We start from the raw sequence: 11,777 nt of genomic DNA, 5'->3' as shown, positions 1-11,777 counted from the left end.
TCTCTCTCTCTTTTGCGGCGGCAACAGCTTCTCTGATCTCTTCTTCCTATTTAACATACGTTCTGAATTCTGACATTTGCCATATCCTGTTACGTAGCGCCCAGAAGGATTTATGTGGTGCTGAGACAGCATTCTGGATGTGTTTGTAGTACTTTAATCCTTAAAAAAGAGCCATTCAAGAAATGTATGAGATGACACTCGTTCCAAAATATATAGGGAACAAATGTCATGCAGACAGCGGCAAGGATTTTTTTCTTTTGAGTAACTGCACCATTCATATCTCATTATTCCGTCTATAAAATGTCGACCCTTGGTGTTTTGCTGAAAGGGAAATTGACAAACTGAAGTTACAATTGGAGGTTACAAACATTACTGGTGTCACCGACCTCGCTTAATGGCACCAATAACGAATGAATAAGTTGTGTTTTATATTTAGTATTCACGAATTTTCTCAATTAAATTTAAAGCATATTTTCACAGAATGATATTAAGTCATCATTGTGCGTGATAGCTATGATACATCATCATGACGTCACCAATAAGTCATCATTGTGCGTGATATCTATGATGCGTCATCATGACGTTACCAATATATATATATATATATATATATATATATATATAATAATACAACATTTTTAATGAGATATCAGTGATTATTTCAATGATTATAGGAGTTTTCTCATAATCTCTGGTGGTCTGGTCTACATTAAAATGTACCTATCTTTTCATAAAATTTCTTTACGCTTAAAACTGGTATATTAATATTTAGCTTTTTTTTTATTAAACAAGAAAGAAATTACTCCAAAATTATTTTTATTTTAACACAAAATTAAAATTTTTGAAATAATTTTTTAAAATACTTTTAAATGATTAAATAAAGTAAATAAAATTAATCAATATGCTTAAAAAGGAATTCAGAATGAAGAGATTAAATAATTTCATAACATAAACCAAAGAAACATTCATGATTTATTCTGGAGGGAGGAATGGAAGCAAAATAACCAGATTTATTTATTTTTATTTTACAGAGTGTGCTAAGTATCGCTTTTATTATTATTGAGGACATTCTGCCCTTAATAATAATTTCGACATCTTTTAAGGGTTAAAGGAACTTTACTACCCTGAATAATCACTTCCCAACTTCAACAGAACGAGCTAATTTGAAGAGCGAGTATTAGGACGTTTTTTGAATTAAGCCATGAGGCCAGTGTATAGAGATATGCACACACTCGTTGAAGGAATGTCATTTGAAGAACATGTGTGAGAGGAGGGAGGGAGGGGGGGTTATGGTAAGTATATAATTTCTACTGGAATGTTTGCTGGTACTTGTGACATACTAGAAAACAAAGCCTGAAATACGTAGACACAAGAAGTTTAATAATACTTTATTAAATCAAATATTTCGATTTTAATCTAACAGGTCATTTTCGATGAGTAGACAATTCATACAAAGTAAGTAACGACAATGGATTTGAAAAGAATGCCCATAATAAAATGGAGTATAGTAGATTGTGAGTTATGATTAAGAAAGCACAAATGCTTGTAACAAATAAGAATAAGACCACCAAATTTTAGACTAAGTCATTACGAATCGAGTTGGAGAAATTTTATTTCAGGTAACAGTGTTGGAGAATTCTAATTCTGTCCTCATTAGTCCCAAATAGGGCTTTTTTTTTAATCTGTGCAGCAAATTGACAATTAAATTATTAAATGAAACTTAATTATTATTTTAAAAAAAACTTTGGGGCGAAGCAAGAATGCTTTTCATCTTCCCCGTTATCTGTAGAGGACAGTGCAGGGATAAGGTGTTATTGAGCTATTAAATCTCTGATCATGGAAGGAGGATAACAGCAATAGCCGAGCCTCAGAACTTCATCGGCTACAGCATTACCATCCATTACCCTCCAAGGGTATTAATTAATCACCGCATCTCACGGTCGATTAATTCTTTCAATCTCCTCCTCGTCACCGAAACTTAATTATTACGTTTTGTCACAAAAGTTATAATAACATGATATGGAATATATAAAGGAGTATGGTATATTTCTAATTTTTAATAAAAAAAAAAATAAAGTATTATTTTTACGGCATTTTTGCCTGTTTTCATTTAGGAGTGTCCCTTATTTTAAATACATTGGCTTTTTACTCAAGAATTCTTAGGGTATTATAAGTGTATTTTAAAGGTAAATATATGCAGACTAATAGAGGAAGAAATTTTGCACATACCTTGTTTGGATGTCTTCGTTCTCCATACCTTTGTTGTTAGGCTGTTAAAAAAAAAAGGGAGCGGGTAGGAAACGGGGGGCGTTTGAGGCAAGGCGGGAAGATTAATTAGAAAACCCGGGTTTTTTAAAAATAATATATATACATATATATATATTATTATTATATTTAAGAGGGGGGAAGGGTTATATGGGAAACAGGGGCGGGGGAGAGCGTTAACGGAGTGCGAGCCGTTTCGATCGTGCTATCGTCATCGGAATATTTCGGGACGTGTAGGGCTATGTCATGACGGCTTGGTGTATCTGCTTTAGGGGAGCTTGAGTTATCGCTTATTGGTCGGAGTCGTGCCCTAATTTTTATGTTGTGGAGCGTCCAACACACGGAAATTAGGTAGGGTCGGTGGACGTTGATTGAGTTTTCATCACATTTTATGGCAATTGTTTTCGATATTCTAAGCATTGTTTCGTTGTCTTGTTTGTCTATAATTATGGCCTTGTCAATATGCGGGGTATGTTTCTGTTAAAGGGCGTAAACACCTGTTTCTGTTTTCCCTGTATTTTGTATTCTATTTTTCTTTTTGATGTTGCGTTTTTTTTGTGTTTAAATGTTCTGGAATAGGGATGTTACAGTCGGAAGTGTTCTTGTAGTCTAGTCCATAAAGACCTGATGGTAGAACCTGTGTAGATGATTTTTTTTAAAGATTTTTAAGTATTTTAAAATTAGATTTAAGTTTTCCTATTATATTAAAAAAAATAAAACTGTTAGAAGTAGTTTGTTTTTACCAGTCTCAAAAATCCAACATCCTTTTTATTGATATAAACCAGGCTGATTCTATCCCGGAGAAGTACGCATCTGGTAACGTAAAGTGGGAATCGGAACTCATAGTAATATACTGTATTTATGACGTTTATAAGCAATTTTCAGAGCATATTTACAGTTGACTATCGAATATCGAATGCTACGTTTGCATCATTTGTTTCTAAACTAATGGCTCAATCATATTGCTAATGTTTAATGAAACTAAATGGACTTTTATCGTCATGCAATAGTATAATATATTGCTATGAATAATTTTGTTGATAGATTCAATTTTCTTAATATGGAGTTCAACCAGAGAAACGGGAATTCAATGAAACAAGTAAAAAAAAATAATTGAATTGTTTTCTTTCTAATCATATTATTGTATGGTGACACTATGAAGATATGATTTAAAAAATTTTCAGATTTTCTGAACAAAATTCAAAAATTAGCGCGCGCGCACACACACACAATGTGTTCATTTTGATTCTGTCCCAGAATAAAAATTAACACACTTGGCGCTTTAATACAATAATTACATAAACTTTTCTAAACTAATCAATTGTAAATTTAAAAGGTATACTTCGTTATTTTAAAATTCTTTCATTTCATATAAAGTTTTTAAATATATCTGTTCTTATAAGAAGTTAGAGATATGTGCACCTAGTACAGGTTTATTTTTCAGTTACAAGTCCTTTCCATAGCAGAGCATTTTAAAACCACTGAAAATAAATTTAAAAAAAAATAAAGTTTTCTCAGTTTGTTTATAGCAGTGGTGTTCAACCTTTTTTACTACGCGAGCTACTTTTCTATAAAAAGTTATTCGGCGATCTACTCTCTTATATAGATCACGTTCCCCCAACCTGATATCTGATTACGCACAAATAAACTACTAAAAATAAAATATTTATTTCTCTATTTTGGAAAACCAAAGTTAGTAAAAAAATAACAGATTGATTACAAACTCACAAGTTACAGGAAATACTGGTTGATTAAAAAAAAAAGTTAATGTAAAATTTGGCATTGTTTGGACCCCGCAATATTTTCATAGTCAAGTTGATATGAAGAAGTGGCCAATCGCAGACAATCACCCAAATGATCATTTGTAATTTGGTTTCTTAATGGATTTTTTATGATGCTCCTTTATGAAAAAGCGGATTCTGACAAGTATGTCGATCCGAAACACGACAGAATTTTTCGCGCAATATCAGTTAATATTGGGAATTTTTCATGTGCATACTTCCAAATGACTTCATTGTTTATTGATTTTAAATGCAAACTATTCTGAATGTTTGTTATCTCAAGTTCCACTTCAGCTTGGTTTATATCAAACAGCCCACTAATTTTATTTGAAATTTCTGTGATGTTCAAGTTTTCTTGAAATGGATTATTGATAAAAGATACAATCATTTCAGTTTTATTAAAATCTTTAAATCTTGAATTTATTTCTTCCTCAATTAATTCTATTTCACGAATAAATTCTTTTAAATCACAGCGAAGCATTTCTTGATTTTGTTCAAAAACTTTTAATAAATATGGGAGATGTCTAAATTCGCGGTCATTTATATTTTTCTTTAATAAAAGTAAGTATTGTTGGAAACTTTTTATTAAACTTAACATGTCAATTATTTTTTTATCTCTACCTTGTAACTTTAAATTTAAATTGCTTAATTTCGTACAGAAATCTACTAAAAATGATAAGTGTAACAACCATCTTTAATCACTCAATTGTGGATAAATATCTCCTTTTTCATCAAGAAAAATTATTTTTATGTCGTTAATTAATACAAGAAATCTTTCTAAAAAGTGACTTTTGCCGAGCCAGCGAACATTATTGTACAACAGAAGTTTCCCTATCATCATCTGCCTGTAATTTAAATAACCGCCGTTGCAGGGCTTTTCCTCGAACAGAATTTACAATTTTAAATGTAATATCCAAAACATCTTTTGTGTTTAATCTTTTACTACACAGTATTTGTTGGTGAATAATACAGTGGTACGTTAAAAAATCTGGATATTTGTCATGGTTTTTACATAATGAAAGGAAGCCTGATTTATTACCTATTATTGCAGGAGCACCATCAGTAGTAATAGACACAAGTTTAAAAAACGGAAGTTTGTATTGTTTCAGAAATTCATGAAATGCCGAAAAAATGTCTTCTCCCCTAGTTCTTCCCAATAATGGTATAACTTTCAAAAGTTCGTCTTTACTTGAATAATCTTGAAATACCATTAACTGAGCAATATCAGTGAAGTCGTTTGATTCATCAAATTGTAATGAAAACGCATCACACTGGTGAATGTTTGACATTAACCTGGCCTGGAAACTTTTCTCCGGCAATTGGAACTCTACCTTTCGGAAATTTGAAACTTTCTCTGTAGCCTAGAAGTAGTCTCTCTCTCTCTCTCTCTCTAGCGACGTCTCGAACCGAGAAGCGGGAAACTCCTCTCTCAAGCAACGTGGATCCGGGCAGTCTCTCTGACGGCGACTCTGGACCGGGTGGCCTCCTCTCTGACAGCAATTCTGGAACCGGGACCCCTTCTGCTTGCTTCAGTCCCTTTTTATTAGGTCTCCTCTGAGACCTCACATGAAGTTTGGCAACCCCCCATATCGGTATGAGTCTTTCATCTTAAGTTTCAAGTTCGGCACGCCTTTTGTTCTCCTCCGCTTTCTTTTGATTGTAAGTTGCCGGCCATCGGAAAGTTGTTTGAACTCTTTCTGACTGACTTCGGAGATGTTTACACTTAAAGCCTTTCTCAATACAAGTTTCAATAACAATCTTTCTAATGCTGCCATGTACAGCTTCGACGACAAAAACATTGCCCTTGTTTTTAACACTCTAACATATTCTTATTAAAGCAGTATGTACAATTAGCTTCAAAAGAGTTATTTACAAAAACATCTAATACAAACTATACCGACACAAACAGTTTATTTTTTTACAATATTCACATGGGACTTAACCTAAGTAAAAAATCGATGTAATGTGCTTTGGAATATTTAATATTTAAGCTACAATCGAGTTTTTACACTTTGCTTATAATCGTATTCACTCGGCTCGCTGTTTGACTTCCACTGATCCAAATTAATTCATTTACCCAGACTTATAAGAAACTTACTGATTTGAACGATTTTAATGAAATATAAATAATTTTAAATCAAATTTTTAATTAAATTTGTAAGTAAGGAGGAATACACAAGAGATCAACCAAAAATCGCTCCGCGATTGACGAGTTGAACACCCCTGTTATATACGATACTTATCTGCAGAATTCTTTTAATATTGTTATTTTTTTATAAAATTTTAAATGGTGTTTTATTAAAAATAAATTTATTTAATTTTAATTTATATTTAAGCATGTCTTTTCTATAATATCATAATTATAAGAATATTTTCTTTTAAATTTCAGCAAACTATTGTTGGAAGAAGCTAATGTTAAACATACGTTTGGTATGTAGTTTATTTTACACTTGACATGCCATTATAGTCCAAATCTTAGGATAGCTGAGAATAAAACAAAATACCAAATTCAAATAGGATGCAGAAGACATTCCCAAAGACTGAATTTACTACGTGGCTGTCACAGAGAGATACAGTCTTCATGATATCATGTGCATTTGCCAACAGCGGCCTGCTACGTGAAACATATATACACTTGTCTACCAACAATACACTAAATAGTACACTTTTCTTCAGTACCAACGTCTTCTGTCAGCGATCTGCATCACAACAGTGACGCATGTAGTTCACGTGTCGACATGAAATACGATGTCACATGTTATGTCAGGACTGTTATCAAAACAAAGGTGAGTTTGTTTTGGGCGTTCACTTGCTACCTCAAGAAGCTGTATGTCATTACGAGCAATTCAAAAGAAAGAAAAGAAGAATTAGCACAGCTTAGCACTTTTACCTATAATGTGTTCTGCATTCTTTTCATAGCAGATAATTTTAAAACTACCGAGAATGAAACAAAAAAAAAGAAAGGCGAATAAGATTTAATTTAAGAAATCTTTCTGAGGAAAAGTATGCAACTTTTTCATTAGGTTAATCTTATAGTTCTTATAAGAACTGGGCGATGGACTGAGTCCTTGACTCTTTATCCCGTCATCTGAATGAAGTAAATCTGTGTGGATGGAGTGTTATTGAGCTAAAAAGCTCTAATCGTGGCTGGGTAACGGCAATAGCCGAGCCTCAGTTAAAACTTCATTGGCTAGCATTGCCATTTGTTACCCTGGAAGTCCTAAAAAGGACTTTTTTATCTCCTTCATTAGGTTAATATCCTCAGCCTGCTTTTAATAAACGTTACTTTTATAAAATTATAAATGGTGTTACTTTAATTATAAGTTAAGAAATCAAATTTTTAATAAAAATGTTTATTTAATAATTAATCTTAATAATATTATTTATTTATTTTTTAATTATAAAAACAATTTGAAAAAATTAGCCTTTATTTCATTTAAAAACCTTTTGGTGTACTCTTTCAAATTCGGGTCGGGACATATGCACATGCGCGCAACTTTGAAGGGATTCCAAATCGCAGATATATTCTTTACAAAACATTATTTTAAGGATATTTACAATTTTGTTTTTTATTATACAGTAGTAGAGCGTCACAAATAAGTGGTGTTTTTTTTTTGTTTTGTAAATTAATCCTCCGAGATTTGACTACATACTCACAAGAAAATTTTCTTTTTTTTCTTTTTGTTTCTAGGTACAGGTATAAAAGGAAGCAGCCGGTCTCTGAATCTTCATAACCAAATGTTAACAGTAAACTGGGCCGAACGGAAATGTTCAGTGACTTTCGACGTGGTACTCTCATAGAATGGCACCTTTGCAATATCTCAATTCGGGAAAGTTCTTTCTAGTTGTAGCTTCCCTGATCAACAATAACTGATGTTATTGTGAGGTGGAAACACCTATGGGCAACAAAGCACAATCACGACTTGGTAGACCACACAAAATCACACAGCGATACGCCGAATACTGAAGCGCGTGGCACGAAAAATCGCGGTCCTAGGTTGAAACACTCACCTCCGAGTTCCGAAATCCTTGCAAGCAACCCCAACACCCAAAACTGTTTATCAGGAGCTGAAGAACATGTGTTTCCATGGAAGTGCAACAGCACCCAAGTCTAACGTCAGCAAGAGCAACGCCTAGCGTCGAGTGGAGTGGTGTAAAGCTCGCCACCATTGGATTCCGGAGCAACAACGGAAACGCGTTCTCTGGAGTGATGAATCACGCTCCACCACTTGGAATTCCGAATAGATAAGTATGGGTTAGGTGGATTCCAGGCGAATGCTACCTCCTCGAATATGCTGCGCCAAATGCGAAGGTTGGTGGAGGAAGTATTATGATTGGAGCTATTTTTCATAATTCTGGTTGGGTCCTCCTGGCGACAGGGAATGTTAACGCTGCAGCCTATAATGACATTCTAGACAATTCTGTGATTCGAACTTCATGGAAACGCGACAATTCCCCGTCTACAAAGCGAAGTCTGTGCAGGAAAGGCTTGATGAGATGGGTGTTAAAGAACTTGACTGGCTTGTACAGAGCCCTGATCACAACATCCCGCTGAACACACTGTGGGATGATGAATTCGAACTGATTGCGAACCAGGCAGAATCGCCTGGCATTAATGACAGAGCTCACTGCTGCTCTTTATGGAAACGGAAGGGAATTACTACAGCAACTTACCAAAATCTAGTGGAAAGCCTTCCCAGCAGATTGCAAGCTGTTATAACAGCCTGCAATCTGCTCCATGTTAATGCCTTTCATATTAGAGTGAGAGACGGATGAGCAGGGTCCGGATATTTTTGATTAGATAGTGGACACACACACACACACACACACACACACACACACACACACACACACACACACACACACACACACACACACACACACACACACACACAGTAAGCGTCATTGAAACACACGGTAATTACAAGAAATGGCAGCTAGGTGGCATGATATATGCATTTATGTATATAGCGAATATCTTGTAACACAGAAAGTTGCGTTACAACATTTCGTGATAACTTTTGCAGATACACAATCATGTTTTCCGTGAAAACATATATATCTATGAACTTCTTTTCTTCGTCATTATCTTTTAGCATCATTGTGATGTTAGGAAGATAGTTGAGAAGATTAATACTAACTCTAATTTGATGTCCAGAAAAGGCTCTTATGAAGTTCCTTTTCACTCGGTCTAAAAAACATCTACCGATGAAATTAGGACTCATCATTACACCTACCGGAGTATTTAGGATTTGATCTTAAAAGATGAAGCAGACTTCATTTGTTACCGAGAATAAACGAAATAAATCGCTGACAAATATTGGAAGGAACGATAAAAAAAATCAAGTGGATATGATACACTTGAATTCAATGTAAACACTTCTTTAACTCCATGAAAATTGCACTATCAAAAGACTCAAAGCATTTTGAGGATATAAACCAATTACGTTAATGTTTACTTTCCAGTTAGAGTTAATCTTCAAAACAGTTTCTCGAAAGAATTGCATTTGTTGTTTAAAAGACATCTTTTCAGAACTTCCTGACAAATGGGTTTAACATGAGTCCATTCAGTGTGTGTTTCATTCTAAATATTTACGACAATTCTCTTCTCTTCCGTTCCATCCTAAAAAGTTATTATTTATCTTCGAAACTTTCCCGACACCAGGTCTGCTGCTTAGCCACCAGGAATAAAAAGGTCTTTACGTCATGGGGATGATCCGAAGCGAGCGTGCATTGATTGGTTAAGCAACAGAACTAGTGGGAGGTTGGGAACAAGCTGACGTCAATTGTGACCTTGTAAATGAACAAATGTCATTGACCTAGCTCAGGTCTGAAATGACCTGCGAGAGAGTGGATCGATGTAGATCATAAGATTCAACGGTGTGTGCCGAGAACAAATCAAGGAGTAGGAGAAGAAAGGAAGTGAGGATGCTTCATCTTCACTTATAGACACTTATCTACCAACAATAGATAACTCAAAATTGTAGGAAGAGGATGTTAAGTTCTTTCTACGTGAAATGTCGCCATAAAATAAGAAAAGGGAGTTGAAAATTGTGCATAAATAATATTAAATCCATCCCAGGCGTAAAATTGATGCAATCAGTTAAAGGGATTGTTGTAAAAAGATGTTCATTTATCGAAGAAACTTTCCAAACTGTTGAACTCAAATTCTCATCCCAATATAATAAGGGTTTTGTAGTACTCCGGAATACTTTGCAGTTTGCAAAGTATGGAGCGAGTTTAGCACTTGCTGCTTCTTTGGTTAAGATCTGAATCGAATCTTGTTCACAGTGAAAGGAACTTTTTCTAGGGCTTTCTGGCAAAACTTGTGGTATCTATTCTTTGCAGGACATCCATTTATCTCCGAAAATGAAGACATATATAAATGAATGCACGTAGACGACAGACATAGTGCACTCGTCTATGAAAGCAATGGAAGAAGAGAATGAATTATGGATGGTTTCCTGTTGTTTAAAATCCTCCGATCTAAATCCCTACACGTGCACTTTTTTGTATGAATTCGTACTCAGGGTGAAAAATCACTAGAATTTTCCGGTATCTAATTCCATTGTCAAGAATTTAGTCGTTGATATGCTTTTTTCTAGGCTTTTTAAGTTATTCGACTTTTGATACAGGCAAGTAAGGGTTTATTCCTTCGAGGACCTCGACTTTTTTAAGCCCATGACTCAAGAAAAGCGACTACCATTCACACTATTTCAGACAGTTTTATAGTATTAAGGTTAGGAAACACGAGGTGGAGTTTTATTACAGCACATTTTGCCACGCTCTCCTCCCAGCATGCCTATGAAATCGTCGATAGCTTTATGCCAACTATCAGTAACGGCTAGTAGTTGAGACTGGCCGTCAACTAGTCTGCAAAACGTTACGGACAAAACGGCCTCATCCTTCTATCGGAGAATTAAAGGCATCAGAGGGTGTTGATTTTTCCCATTTTAGATTGTTCAGATCTGAATATATAAATGATGCGGTTTCAACCTTTTCTCAGATTAGTTGTGCAGAGTAACTGGGCGACTTTTTTGCAATTCACGATCCTTAAAGACTTCTCTAAGCAAAGGCTCTCTGACATCCAAAAAAAAATGTCCAAATATCTCTCGTAATTCTTCATATGCTCATGTGGGCAAGAAGACAGTCACAAGGATGTATAAGGAGGTATATAGCAATATTACGTAGGAAATTTTGCAATTGTATGCTCATTATTATTAGTAGCAGCTAAACCAACCCAATGATTTTAGTTGCCCATTTTAACGGGTCTTAATCTACAGGTCCATAATTAAATCAGAGACAATTACATTTTCATTACATTCATATCAGAATGAAAATCAAAACTGATTTGAAGTTATTAAATTAAAATTAATGTTTTGCTTTTTGCTGCCTAAGATCTCAGCTTTGTCTGAACGAAATATATTTTTTAAGAAAAGAAAAGTATTCCTTTTTGTCTTCTCATTTCACATCGCTTCGAGGAATCGGCATCATCGGGATAGCTCGTGCACATGTTAGGTGATATAGAGAGCCAGGTCACCGAAGTAAACAAACGTTTGCCGAACTCTTCCCCGGTGAGCGGCCAGAAAAAGGTGGTTTGCTAATGAAGAAATTGCACGATAGAACCGCACGGACTTGGCAAATGCAGTAAATCAATATCACGTACGCGGTAGGGGGAAATGGTCGCTTGTTGTACACTTATACCAAAACGAAAAACACATAAGAGCCATT

Source organism: Typopeltis vanoorti, chromosome 9 (assembly GCF_054136105.1).
Source record: "Typopeltis vanoorti isolate ZY-2024b chromosome 9, IOZ_Tvanoo_1.0, whole genome shotgun sequence".
Classification (NCBI taxonomy): Eukaryota; Metazoa; Arthropoda; class Arachnida; order Uropygi; family Thelyphonidae; genus Typopeltis; species Typopeltis vanoorti.
This window is presented reverse-complemented; position numbering follows the sequence as displayed.